Here is a 14,766-nt window from a genome sequence, read left to right on the forward strand (position 1 = left end):
AACAAACCCACGATGGAACCCGAATGCCACTCGATGGACTTACATCATCTTCCAAGCACACAACAACACACACAAGGGGGTTGAGACACAAAAGGTTGAAAAAAGAAAAAGGGCGCCCGGAGAGATCAGCTCATCTCCTGCCTACGTACCTCATCTGGTATGAGGATCAGGGCGACGTAGTTCCCCTACGGGGGGATAAAGGACTAGCCTAACCAGATAACAGAGGGAGACACAACTAGGGAGACTACGACTCGAGCCTAGATGTTATCATGCAAAATCATCCCTAAGTTAAGGTTTCTAGCTAACTTGCACAGGAAGCAAGCCTATCCTAATCATGACTTGCACAGGAAGCAAGCCACACCTAACTTGCACAGGAAGCAAGTCAAACTAAACCTAACTTGCACAGGAAGCAAGTCAAACTAAACCTAACTTGCACAGGAAGCAAGCTAAAGCAAACACACAAGCACAAGTAGCACACACTATATGCAAGCAATGGGCTCAAACAAGGTCAGGTTTTAGTCGAGGGGTCATATCAACCTCAACAAACAAACCACTGGAGCTGGGTAGTGTTAGCTCTTAACCTTGCCATTGAGGGGCTAAGGTGAAGCTGATGAAAGGTGGGTGAAGATGAGACTTCACAGCTCTTATCCCTGGCCTGGGAGAGCTTAAGACAAGAATGTGTGGGTTCAGAAGGTGGGAACCCTTCTACACATTTGAAACTGACTCAACTGTACAATTGTACAAGATCTTGGGTTTGTATCTGCAATGCGTCAACATAGTGGTGTGAGCAAAGCAGATGACACACAAAATAGCAGGGGATAGATTGCATATCCCTTGGGTCTGCCAATGCCTCTTCACTTAGGAGGTCTTTGACTCTGTACAAGGACAAATGTAAACAGTCACAAACATTGCCTCTTAAGGAGGACTTCAGACAGTTGCCTGGCCAAGTAACAGGCCAGGTCTTCCGGACTACATGAAGATGAGAAGTTATACCTCAATGCAAATTGCTTATCAAGCAAAGCAAATGCAAAAGTTCACAAGGAACTAAGCAACTAAAAGTACCTGAAACCAGTCAGACAACATTAGTACACAAGTCAAAGTTAAATCAAAATGAAACAAAGGTCAACAGTCAACACAAGCAGATAAATGTGCAATGCACAAGGCTCAAGGCATGTGAGCCAAGCAACCTACAAGACAAAACAAGTTAGTCATGGTATTCAATCGAGCTCAATCAATTTGTATTGGTCTCATTGGTTAATTGTTGGTCAACCTGAAAACATGAACTCAAATGTGAGTAGCAGGACCACTAGGGCAGGCCTAGGGTCAAAAGGGAATGAAAACATTAAAACAGCAAGTGGCAAGCATCCAAAATCATGTTCAAACAATCAAGAAACAATACCAATTGGTTTCACATTCATATCAATTATCATCATCATTTCATGAACAAGCTAGGTCAAGGTATTGCAAACAGAAGCTCATAGAAGTCAACAGCAAGACTTAGCTCAAAAGCAATCTTAAACATTTCCAAAAATCACCAAATAAATCATGGTCAATCACAACCCATATCATGGTATGCATGTCAAATTTCATCTCATTTGGACAAGTAGAAGATAGTCAATGAAAATAGGAAAGGCAAGGTAATTTTGAACATGCTCAAAGAAGTCAACCAAACATGCATCAACTTGAAAAAATCATAAATCAGGGATGGCATATGATAAATGAATGGGACTAAAACCATGGCAAAGCTTAAGATATCTACTAATCACCTGTCAAATTTCATGTCCATCTAATAAAGTATGAGAATTTCACAAATGAAATGGGAACATGTATCACAAAAAAGTCAACATAAGACCAAACAGGGGAGAAAATCCCAAACAATTAGGAAATGCCACAAATAATTCCAAGAAAATTCACATGTAAACTAGACATCCAAGAGTACATTCATGCAAAAATTCAAACCAATTTGAGTTCAAGAAGCATGGTAATGAAAATCATGAAGTTGGACATCAATGGTGTGACACAAATTGTCACACCCTAATTCAAAAAATCATATCTCACAAACCAGCAATGATAAATTCACAAACTCTACACCAAAATCACCATGAATGTGTCTAGTTTAAGCACAAAAAATTTCAAAGCCAATGGATAAAGCATCATCATTTCACAAATGTTTTGGCAAAGTGTACAAAAAATGGACACATGAACAAAACCCTAGCACAACTAAAAAATCCATCCATGCCAAAAATCTGGAAAATATATGATAAAAAACTAGAGATCAAGATGGACATTTCACAAAAAGTCTCATGAATTTTGGATGAAAATTGATTGCTCTATGAATTTTGTAAATTTGGATATCAAAATGAAATAACTATTAAAAATTAAAATGATTTAAATGAAATTAAAAGGAATCGGTGGCAATATTGTAATTAATTTGAAAAAAAACAAATAGGCGCCAAGCACCAAACGGTGCGTTTGGATTAGTGGATTGGCGCAGCCAATCAGAAGCGGCGCATGAGGAGCGCATGCAGGCCCCAAGTGGATGAAATCCGCAGGAAACTCACGTGTTTCCGCAGGTAAAGTCGCAGCAACGTCCTATGAAGGCTGCGGCTAAATCCGCAGGTAAAAATGCAGTAATGAAGAACAGCATGATATTCATCATCATCCCCAATCGTGATTTTTCCAGAAAATTGAAAAGTCCCAGAAATTAAAATCAAGGAATGCAACGTGTATATCCAACATCACTCATCAATAAACAACCATCAATTCATTAAACAACAACAAATCAAACACAAATCGAATGAATCTAATCATGAATACAAAACTTCAAAACCCTCGTTCTCTCTCATTATGGCATGGTTTCACTCGATTTAAAGTTCACGACACTCACGGTGAAAAGATCTACAAGATGCATTATGTAATTTCATCAAAGATTGAGTTCGAGTTCTTACCAAATCTTGAAGGGCAGTGTGGAATGGTGGTTATTTAGCTGTTGTGAGTTGAAACAGATGTACTAACGTGTTCTAGGAGGTGAATGAATGAGTTCTGGAAGCCCAGTTGCTTTGCCTTGTGCTTCAAAATCGAGCTGCCATGGATGGAGCTTCAAAGTAGCAGCCAAGATTCCTTGCTTACAGTAGTTGTTTCAAGCTTGCAAAAGGTTCCAATATGATGATTAATGATGAATCAATCAAGCTGAGCTCGAGGTCTTTGAGATTTTTCAAGAAAAGTTCCAAAATGCAAAATGAAGATTTGAGAGAATATGAAATTTTTCTGTTTGAGTGAGAGTGGCTGCTAGGGTTTCTTTCAGAGAGAAAATGATGTATATATACTCTGTTTAATGGTACTAATCAAGGTTAATGAAAAAGTGGAATTGGAGTTGGTAAAAAGTGTCCTTTTGCCAATTTTCAAGCAAGTTGGTAATGGGTGTATGTGCTGCACGAAAATGGGCCTCCAACAAGTTTTAAACAACATTTCAGAACATATTTGAATGGCAAAAATGGTTGGAAATGATTAAATTGAAGATTCACTTTTCAACCTCACTTGAAATTAATTCATGCAAGTCCAAAAATGCCATTTTGATTGGTGAAGTTTTGGTGAATGATGATGACATATTTGGAAAGAGGAGGTCAAATGTGACTTGTTGGAAAAAACCTCACCCAATTTGGCCAAATGGTTTGAGAGATATGGCCTTTTGAAGTTCAAGAATTTTTGAAAATGAATTGATCATATCTTGCCAACCATACATGGGAATTGAGAGTTCTTGGACTTTTTGGAAATGGGAGAACAAGATCTTCAACTTTCATGTTGGGCAAAAATTCATTTGAAGCTTGTATCATGATGTAAGTTTAGGCTCAAGAAGTTTCCATTTTTGGCAAGTTTCAATTACAGGTCCAGTTTCTATTTTTGGAAATTTCTTGTCTGGCTTCCAATTCTTCAATAATGGTCTTTGACATGATACATGAGGCCTATTTGGACATGAATGAGCCCTCTCAAACCAAATCCAACCATCAAAACCATAAAATCAGACACAGTTGACCAAGTTTGACTTTTTAGGGTTTCTGGCAAACTGTGCATTGACTGATGACTTCTGAACATCCAATCCTTGACCAAAACACTTCAAATGGATCCCCAAGTCATGTGAACATGTTGGACCAACCCTAGGGCCTTGTTTCAATGGAAATTGCACTTGCTTGCTTGACTGACTGATCTCCTGACCAGTTTGACTTAATTCTTCTGACTAGCTTGCACTTGAGGCAAAGGGACAATGCAATGCTATGCAGTGGACCATGTTAATGCTATGACCTAATATGAGAATGTATGTACAAAATGTAAGGTGCAAATTTGAGGTGCTACAGCTGCCCCTATTCAATCAGCTGGGAACCCGAACGGATGATAGCGACGGCTGTCAGACTTTCAGGGTAAACAGGGATTGAATACCAAAGAACCGTAGAAATTTGCACCCTGCCGGATATGATACAAGAAGAACCACATCATTTACCGATGACGCCTGCAATTGACAACTTCAGAAAAGCGAAACCATTTACTGATGGTTAGAAAACTGGTAACTTGATATTTACCGATATCAACTTCAGCAAGACAATTTACCGATGGCTGCTGGGAAACAACTTCTGATGTAAAAGGAAGCAAATCACCACTTGGTATACATTCATACTAGAATCATTACCAAGTTATATTTTTCTAAACTGTTTTTTCAAAATCAAACGAGATAAATACTTTGTATACATTCATACGAGAATCATTACAAAGTTAAACTCTCTTTTCGAAACATTTTTAAACAATTCACCAACACTTTTCAGACAAAAATGTAAGTGATCCAGCAATTAAGAGCCCATGGATAACCATGGATACAAAGGGTGCTAATACCTTCCCTTTGTATAATGTACCTCCCGAACCCAAACTCTATTGAGGTCTTTCCTGTTCTTTTCCACCTTTCCTTATTGGATAAAAGAAAAGTCGGTGGCGACTCTTGCTAACCGCGACATTGCGATTAAAAAATACATAAAGTCAGTTCACCGTATGACAATACCCTCATACGTGCAATGAGGAAGTCAGAGCTTCGTAGTTCGGATAAAAAATGGAGTATTTATTTGGTTGTTTTTACTGAACAATATTGATGTTCGCGTGCTACTGTTCACTTGCTTGTATACTCTGTCATGGGAGCGGAAAGTATTTGCTTGTTTGCGGTAAAGTGGACACGCTTGGTTCACACTCTAGAAGTTAAACATTACTTGCTCGCACATGGAAGATTAAGCTTTGTTCACGGTAGAACGGAAGTAACACGTCCTTATTGGAAGGTTTTGATAAGTGCACTAAGGCAAAAGATGGTTTGATTTGTTAGGGTTGATTTTATGTACAGAGACAAGCATCAGACCCTTGGCTAGATACATTCAACAGTCCAATAACTTGGGAGTTGAGAGGACAATGTCGTCCTAACCACTCTTTTTCATCTAAAAAAGAGATTTGAATTGTGAAAAGAATTTGGAAAGTCTAATCATTGGAACTTAGAGGGTGACAAGTATCTGACCCTGGACTAAGTACGATCAATGATCAAAGTACTTGGGAATCGGGAGAACGATGAAGTCTTAACTATTATTTTTCATCCTCATAGCACCTATATCCAACTTGTTTGAATCATTAGATATTTTAAGAGGGAAAGTCAAGTGTTGGGTCCTCAGGCTAGGTACGACCGACAACCCAATTACTTGAATGTTGTGTACAAACACGCACATCCCATTTGCATTCCAATTTGTTATGAAAATGGTTTTGAAAAAGGAACTTGATGTTGGGTCCAGCGTTTGAATTTATCATAAAAAATAGTGAGTGAAGAATGGAGGTGAGAGATAGAATGAGGTTGAGAAGAGAATGGAGAAAAGATGATAGAATGGATTATGGAGTGGTTGGAGAATGCTTGACGTTGGATCAAGCATTCGCGTTGCAATGGTGTGAGTTTATTCAGAAAAAAACTTGACATTGAATCAAGTACCTTTTGTTTCTTTTGAAATGCTTTGCTTATCGTTTTGTATTTTTATCTTTTTTTATTATCATGCATGGTGAACTAACTAGAAAACAATAAATATAAGTTATTACATGACTATGGGGTGGGGGACATTTGACCCACAATGAGGGGATGGATCCATACAATACAACAAAAGGGAATGAAAGGAAAATACAAATTACAAACTATTAACTATGTACCATGCCTAAGGCATATAAGTGACATGGTACTTCAAACAATACAAAGCTATTGAATGAAAGTGAAATAGTTAGGAGCATGGCTAGCTAGGAGTGAGCTTGCATCTCAAAATCAACATGTGGACACAAAACAACAAAAAAGTTAGCATGAGACAAAGTCGAATAAATGAGAATGATAGGCCATGGAGGTGTGTTGCATTGAGGGGTGTCACAACAAGCAGTAGCTTGTTCGTTTGGGCCAAAGGCCCGAACTTCACAAAAAAGAAAAACCGGTTTGCAAGCACTCCAAGAAACGCCCCAAAAGAAGGTCCAAGAATCTTCACCAAAAAAATCCAAGAATGCTTTACACTCACCAAATAACCCATACGAAGGAGATTCGAATGCCCAGGATGTTCGCGAACCGGACGCTTCGCCGCCGTCAATGAACCGAAGCTCCGCTGCAACCTTCCAATCTCGCAAAGCATCCCTGAGTGCTTTCAAACTCCACGCATACCTCCCTCCCCAAAACAACCTCAAGTCAACATATAGATGGCAACCGTGGCACAAATGTTACGATTCCACACACTTTGGTTTCGCCACACCGTTATGAACCTCAAAGAAAAATCCAGAACTCGGTTTCTCCCTTCATCGAAGAACCAAGAACACAATCGAATTCGTATAGATAACCAACATCGAGGCGTAATCGAGACAAAAAGTGGATTCGCGATCCTCTTTTGCTTACGCACAGGATGAAAGAGACGGAAGAGGGAAGAATGACCTACCAAATTTACACTCCGACGCGACGACTCTGGGTAAGCTCCTCATTCCATCTTCTTCCTTATCCTTGTGCTTTCTCAGCTTCCCTTCTTTTTTGCGATTTCTATTTTTGATTGTTGCGTTTTTGTTCAAAAGGTTGAGCACTTCTTGTGGGAGTGTGGTTATTGACGGTGTTGATATCAGTTCACCAGAAGTTGTTAGTAGTTGAAGAAGCCGATTTGGTTCGTTGTTATACGGTTTGGTTAGTGATGATTTTGGTGGTGGTTTTCCATTGAAGGGTGTTGTTGGTTGGTTTGGAAGCAGATTCTCTTCAGACTTGGGAAGGGTTGTGGAGGAGGTTTTTGAGGCGGTTGGTTCTGAGTTGAGGGTTTGTGCAGGTCTTGTTATGGTGTTGAGAGATTAGAGTTGTAAAGAGTGATGGAAAGGTTGTGAAGTGGAGGGTGAAGAAGTGAGGTTGCAGGAGGATCCCCCTTTTTCTGCAGATGTGAACTTGATGGATCAATGGTGATCATGCCCTACCTAAAAAAGAGTTAGGCAAATGAAAAGACATATTTTTGGTATTTTGGTTAGTAAAAAATGATAATATACAAGTATGATACAATCACATAGTGCTTGGTGATCTCTCCCAAAACAAACCCAATGAAAGAGGGGTAAGGAGGATGCCAAGGTATGATCCCAATGCTTATGCATATGATGAAATTGCATGAGGGATCTTAGGGTCAAAATTGGGGTCTTACAACTGCCCCTATTTAAGGACATTCTAACTGAGGAGGTGAAGGTTAAAATCTTCATATCGACTCAGTAGAATGGGCTTAAATAACAACATATAGAAACAAATTTTGGTCCCTAAGAGACCTAATGATGTATATGATATGGATGTAAAATAAACCTTTGTGGGAAGATATTGCCATAAAGGAAAAGAAATCAGAGGGGATGAAGGTCCGCAGAAGTATAATGCATTCCGTAAAGGGAAACTCACTGGGGAGACAGAGACTCTAAGGGGATAAAAGGGTTGTGCGTAGGTCAGGCTACGACTTAAAAAATAGCTGGGAGACTAGAGGAATTCCATAAAAAATGGAAAGACTTAGCCGGGGAAAGAAAAATATCTGCAGGGGAAACGAGTAGATCAGGATAAAACTGACGTACTCGAATCTTGCAGAAAAAGCGAGTTCACTAAAGAAATACACACTCAACTCAACTAGGGAAGAAATAAACTTCAACACAGGAGGAGTAGAAATCTATTATCTACTACCTGTTACTGGGTAAGGAGATAATAAAGTTCTGACAGAGAGGACACCCGTCATCTGTTAGGATGAACATATCAAGGATGACTCACTGGAAATCGCTAGGCGGGTGTATTCATTACCATTACTGAGTAAGAATAGCCTTGCTGGGGAAAACTGTAGAAATGGGATTTATAACTACCGGTTACTGGGCAGAAGACCAAAGATAAGAATATTCGTCATCGGTTAGGATGAACATATCAAGGATAGACTCAAAGGAAATAAAATCCGTCATCGGTTAAGATGAACATATCAAGGATAAACTTGCCTGGGGATGTCTAGGGGGATATCCGTCATCGGTTAGGATGAACATATCAAGGATAAACCAACTTAACAAAAAGTAGGAATTACATCTATTGAATGCTGGATAGAATACCATCAAAGAGAAAATCCGTCACCGGTCAGGATGAACATATCAAGGATAGACTCTGTGAGGAAGAGATAGGAATTACATCTATCAGTTACTGGATAGAATACCAACAGAGAGAATATCCGTCACCATTTAGGGTGAACATATCAAGGATAAACTCTGCAAGGGGAACGAAAAGCAGGATTTATAACTACCGGTTATTGGGCAGAAGACCGCAAAGAGAAGAAAACCCGTCATCGGTTAGGATGAACATATTAAGGATTAACTCTCTGGGGAGTGAAATAGGGATTACAACTACCTTTTTACTAGGTAGAATACCAAAGATGAGAGTATCCTTCATCAGTTAGGATGAACATATCAAGGATAAACTCGAAACAGGGGAAGAAAATATCCGTCACCGGTTAGGATGAACATATCAAGGATATACTTCTTGGGGAAACATGAAAATGAACCCGCTGGGGAGAAAAAGGTTGCTTTTTGCTGGGTATTGGGCAAGAAGCAACAAACTGCAAACTAAGAAGAATATTACCAGTTACTGGGTAATAAACTCTTAGGGGACCCAAAGCATTTATCTAGGTAAGATCTAGAAAGAAACGGTCAACCAAGACTCAACCCAATGAGGATATAACTCAAGGGGAGTGGTTCCATCCAGAGAATTAACTGGGGAGGAAGCAGAAATAATCATCATCCACGAGGAGATAACTTAGTGGGGAAAAGAGAAAGGTTAAAGTCTTTCTGCTTAAGGGGCTGACACTCTACAATTGAGGGAGGACAAACAACCAGCTCATATGGGGATAAAGTACCACCATAACAACGAATTAAAATTACAGGAATGAATCAACAAGTACGATGATGCAATAATGAAATTATATGAGTGTATATATGTATATGTATATGTATATATGATGATTATGCTGACAAAATGATCTCAAATGATAGAAAGGTGTCGCAGATTTGAATCATCGATACAATTCTCGGTCAATCCACAAAAGAGGGAGACGAGTGCTGGAGAAAGGAGAGAGATCAACATCCCAAAAGGCTCAAACCTAGCCGGGGAAAGAGGAGATTTGCTGAGGAAAACTGTTATCGCGCCTGCGGGGAATTTTAGGTCAACACCACATCGAATGAGACACAACCATGTATGGGATAAACACAAATAGCTGCTCAGAAACCAGGAGGAAACTCTAACTGGGAGCGAATCTGATGGCGATTGGTGGGGAAATCGAAGTTCTGCCGTAACCACGCGAACTGCTGGGGAAACCTGTTCTCATTCGGCTAGAGACCACAATCGGCTGGGGAATGAACATTAAACTCTGCAGGGGACTAATCAATCAACTCAGCTGGCTACTTACTGGGGATATGGTGAACAAGATTGACAAACACCGAATCCTGAATAATGATGTCGGGGACGAAAGAGAAATGCACCTACTGCTTGGGGAGAACAAAAAATGCTCCACACTTAGGGCTTAATGCTTTCGAACCACTGTTGATATGAAATCGATTGCTTAAAATTCATGCTTTTATATGTTTAAGAAAAAATGTTTTTGATTTAAAAAATTTAATTTAAAAAATGATCATAATAAAATTTAAATCTATTGGCTGAAGTAAATAAGAGAAGAAACAATTAGATAAAAGTTCAACTTTATTTAATAGAATGGTAGTCTGTAAATAACAAGACTCCATAGATCTTTACAAAGTTGAAAATGGTAATTTACATGGAAAAAGGGTCATTGAATACAATGATCACTAATCCTTCCACTAAATCCTGACATCCACTGTGCTCTTGACTGCTGCTGGGCATCACGAATCAACATCGGCCATTGTGCTCAAAATGTCTTCAATCACTAAATAATGGCAGGGTGCAGTTACTTGCCATAATCCCTAATTTTTGCATAAATTTTCCCAAGGTGGGGTACTCAATTTATAGGGATAATTCTTTTCTGTTTTATGTCTCTAACTTTTTCCTGGATCGTCCTTTTGGGTTTTCAATCCACCGAGACGCTCTTTTTTTGTCTAAGCCACCCTTTCAGGTTTTCAACTTAGCGAGTTATTCTTTTCTTTTTTAGGCGAAGTATTTCTTGACTGCATATGTGTTCATAGGACGAGTGAACTCTTCACCATCCATAGTTGTAAGAATCAAAGCACCGCCCGAAAAGGCTCTCTTCAAAACATATGGGCCTTCATAATTAGGAGTCCATTTGCCCCTAGAATCTGGTTTGAAAGATAGGATCTTCTTGAGCACAAGGTCACCTTCTCTAAACACACGAGGTCTGACCTTCTTATCAAAATCTTTCTTCATTCTCTGCTGGTATAACTGTCCATGACACATGGCAGTCAACCTCTTTTCTTCAATCAAATTCAGCTGATCATACCTGGTCTGACACCATTCAGCCTCAGTCAACTTGGATTCCATCAGGACACGATATGATGGGATCTCAACCTCTACGGGGAGCACAACTTCCATACCATATACAAGAGAGAAAGGGGTTGCCCCTGTTGAAGTGCGGATGGATGTACGATACCCGTGCAAAGCAAATGAGAGCATCTCATGCCAATCCTTATATGTTATAACCATCTTCTGAATAATCTTCTTGATGTTCTTGTTTGCAGCTTCAACAACCTCATTCATCTCGGGTCTAAAGGGAGAAGAATTATGATGCGCAATCTTGAAGTCTTTACAAAGAGCTTCTACCATATTATTATTCAAGTTCGATCCATTATCAGTAATGATCTTACTAGGCACACCATAACGACATATAATCTGATTCTTGATAAACCTCACAACAACTTGCTTGGTCACATTTGTGTATGATGCCACTTTAACCCATTTCGTGAAGTAATCAATTGCCACTAAAATGAAACGATGTATGTTCAAAGCTTTGGGCTCAATCATGCCAATCATATCAATTCCCCACATGGAGAAGGGCCATGGGGAAGAAATAACGTTCAACAGCGTTGGAGGAACATGAATCTTATCCACATATATTTGACATTTGTGGCATTTCTTCACAAACTTGCAACAATCAGATTCCACTGTCAGCCAATAGTAACCTGCTCGCAACATCTTCTTTGCCATTGCATGTCCATTGGAATGAGTACCAAAGGAACCTTCATAGACTTCAGCCATCAGTAGGTCTGCTTCGTGTCTATCCACGCATCTGAGCAGAAACATATCGAAGTTTCTCTTATACAGCACATCACCATCCAGGTAGAAGTTGCCGGCTAATCTTCTCAAAGTCTTCTTATCTTTCAAAGATGCCCCAGACGGGTAGATCTGACTTTAGAGGAAACACTTGATGTCATAATACCAAGGCTTCTCGTCTTTGATCTCTTCAACAACAAACACATGAGCTGGCCTAAGAAGACACATCACAGTCAAGTTGGGAACTTCATTCCAATACTTCACTACTCTCATTGATGCCAACATTGCAAGAGCATCTGCCATCCGATTTTTCATCTCGAGGGATATGATAAAACTCAACCTTTGTAAAGAAAGTTGAAATCCTCCTCGCATAATCTCTATATGGTATCAAACCAGGTTGATTCGTCTCCCATTCACCTTTGATCTGATTCACAACCAAAGCTGAATCTCCAAAGACATCTAAATGCTTGATTTTGAGATCAATGGCCTCTTCGAGCCCCATAATGCAAGCTTTATATTCTGCCATATTGTTTGTACACTTGAAAGTCAATCTAGCTGTAAACGGCAAATACGTGCCTTGAGGAGTTATGATTACTACCCCAATGCCATTGCCATATAGATTAATAGCTCCATCAAATACCATGCCCCAACGGGGACCAGGTTCTGGCCCTTCTTCAAGCAATGGTTCATCACAATCTTTCATTTTCAAGTATAAGATCTCTTCATCAGGAAAATCATATTGCACTGACTGGTAATCTTCAATCGGTTGGTGAGCCAAATGATCAGCGAAGATGCTACCTTTGATTGCTTTCTAAGATCGGTATTCGATATCATACTCTGATAACAACATCTGCAAACGGGAAATCCTCTCAGTTAAAGCAGGCTTCTCAAATATATACTTGATTGGATCCATTTTGGATATCAACCAAGTGGTATGATTCAACATGTATTGACGCAGACGCTTAGCAGCCCAAGCCAATGCGCAACAAGTCTTCTCTAGCATAAAATACCGAGCCTCACAGTCGGTGAACTTCTTATTAAGGTAGTAAATTGCAAATTCTTTCTTTCCAATCTCATCTTGCTGACCAAGAACACAACCCATGCTATCTTCAAGCACAATCACATACATGATCAACGGTCTTCCTTCAACAGGTGAAGACAAAATTGGAGGCTCAAGTAGATATTCCTTGATATTGTCGAAAGCTTTCTGGCAATCTTCGGTCCAATCACAAGACGACTGATCTTTTCGAAGGAGCTTGAATATAGGCGCACATGTGGCAGTCATGTGTGAAATGAATCTTGAGATATAATTCAAGCGGCCGAGAAATCCTCTGACTTGCTTCTCAGTTTTGGGCGCAGGCATCTCTTGTATTGCTTTGACCTTGGCAGGATCAACTTCAATACCTTTCCCGCTGACAATAAAGCCTAACAACTTACCAAAACGGACACCAGAAGTACACTTATTAGGATTCAAACGGAGTTTATACTTCCTCAAATGCTGGAATAACTTCAACAAATGCTTAACATGTTCCTCTTCATCAATGGATTTAGCATTCATATCATCAACATAGACTTCGATCTCTTTATGCATCATATCATGAAAAAAGTAGTCATTGCTCTTTGGTAAGTTGCACCAGCATTCTTCAAACCGAAAGGCATCACTCGATAACAGAATGTTCCCCAAGGTGTAATGAATGTGGTCTTCTCCATATCTTCGGGTGCCATCTTAATTTGATTATAACCGGAAAATCCGTCCATAAACGAAAAGACTTTGAATTTAGATGTATTGTCTACCAACATATCAATGTGTGGCAGAGGGAAATTGTCTTTCGGACTGGCTTTATTCAAATATCTATAATCAACACACATGCGGACTTTTCCATCCTTCTTCGGAATAGGCATAATATTGGCTACCCATTGCGGATACTCGACAATCACGAGGAAACCAGCATCAATATGCTTCTGCATTTTTTCTTTGATTTTTACTGCCATGTCGGGATGCGTTCTTCTCAACTTATGCTTAACTGGCGGGCATTCTAGCTTCAATGGCAGTCTATGCTTCACTATCTTAGAATCCAAACTAGGCATGTCTTGATAGGACCCAGCAAACACATCTGAATATTCTCGAAGAAGATCAATCAACCCCTTCTTAACATCTGGACACAGTCGAGACCCAATCTTGACTTTCTTCACATCATCCTCGGAACCCAAGTTGACTAACCCAATCTGCTCTTCGAATGGCTAAATGGCTTTTCCTTCATGCTCAAGAAGACGAGACAATTCATCACTCACTTCTTCATCACTTTCCTCCTCAGCCTCAAACACAGGGAATTCAAAATTTAGAGAAGGAGAACGATCATTGTATTCAATGGGGTTAGAAACCAACCTGCATAACGATTTGATATTTTGATTTTAGAGAAGTGAATTTGTGATCAGATATTATGCAGATGGACAATTATATTGTTTATTTATGTTTTTTGTGATTACCAATTTTAGAAAAAGCAAAAAGTAAAAACAAAACATCATAGATGTGGATGAATAGACTTATATTTTATTAATGATCAATTTTGAAAATGCCCAAACAATGTTCACTTCTCCCTTAGGCATAGAAGAAGGATTTTTGAAACACATAAAAGCAATTACTTAGATCGATGCATAATAACAGGAAGATCAACAACAATCCAATTGTTGCAAGCATTTCCATGCGTCACAAAATTGGTGCAGTCTTCCTCTTCCTCATCCTCTAGCACAGCAGCTAAGTGTTTTTCATTGCCATGAATGAACCCTCCGCTGCGGAATCTGAGTTGCATATCCTCTGATCTAACAGCTGATGACCCTTGCTGAAAACCCAGACCGGTTCTATTCTTGTTATCGGAGACCTCTACCACTCGTCCCCACTGATCAACAGTTCCTTCTTCAACAATCTTCCATGCATCTTTGAATGAGGACATAGGTGCCCCAACTCTCTTCTCAACAACAATAGACAAGGCTTGGAACGGAGTTCC

Source organism: Lathyrus oleraceus, chromosome 4, assembly GCF_024323335.1.
Source record: "Lathyrus oleraceus cultivar Zhongwan6 chromosome 4, CAAS_Psat_ZW6_1.0, whole genome shotgun sequence".
Lineage (NCBI taxonomy): Eukaryota > Viridiplantae > Streptophyta > Magnoliopsida > Fabales > Fabaceae > Lathyrus > Lathyrus oleraceus.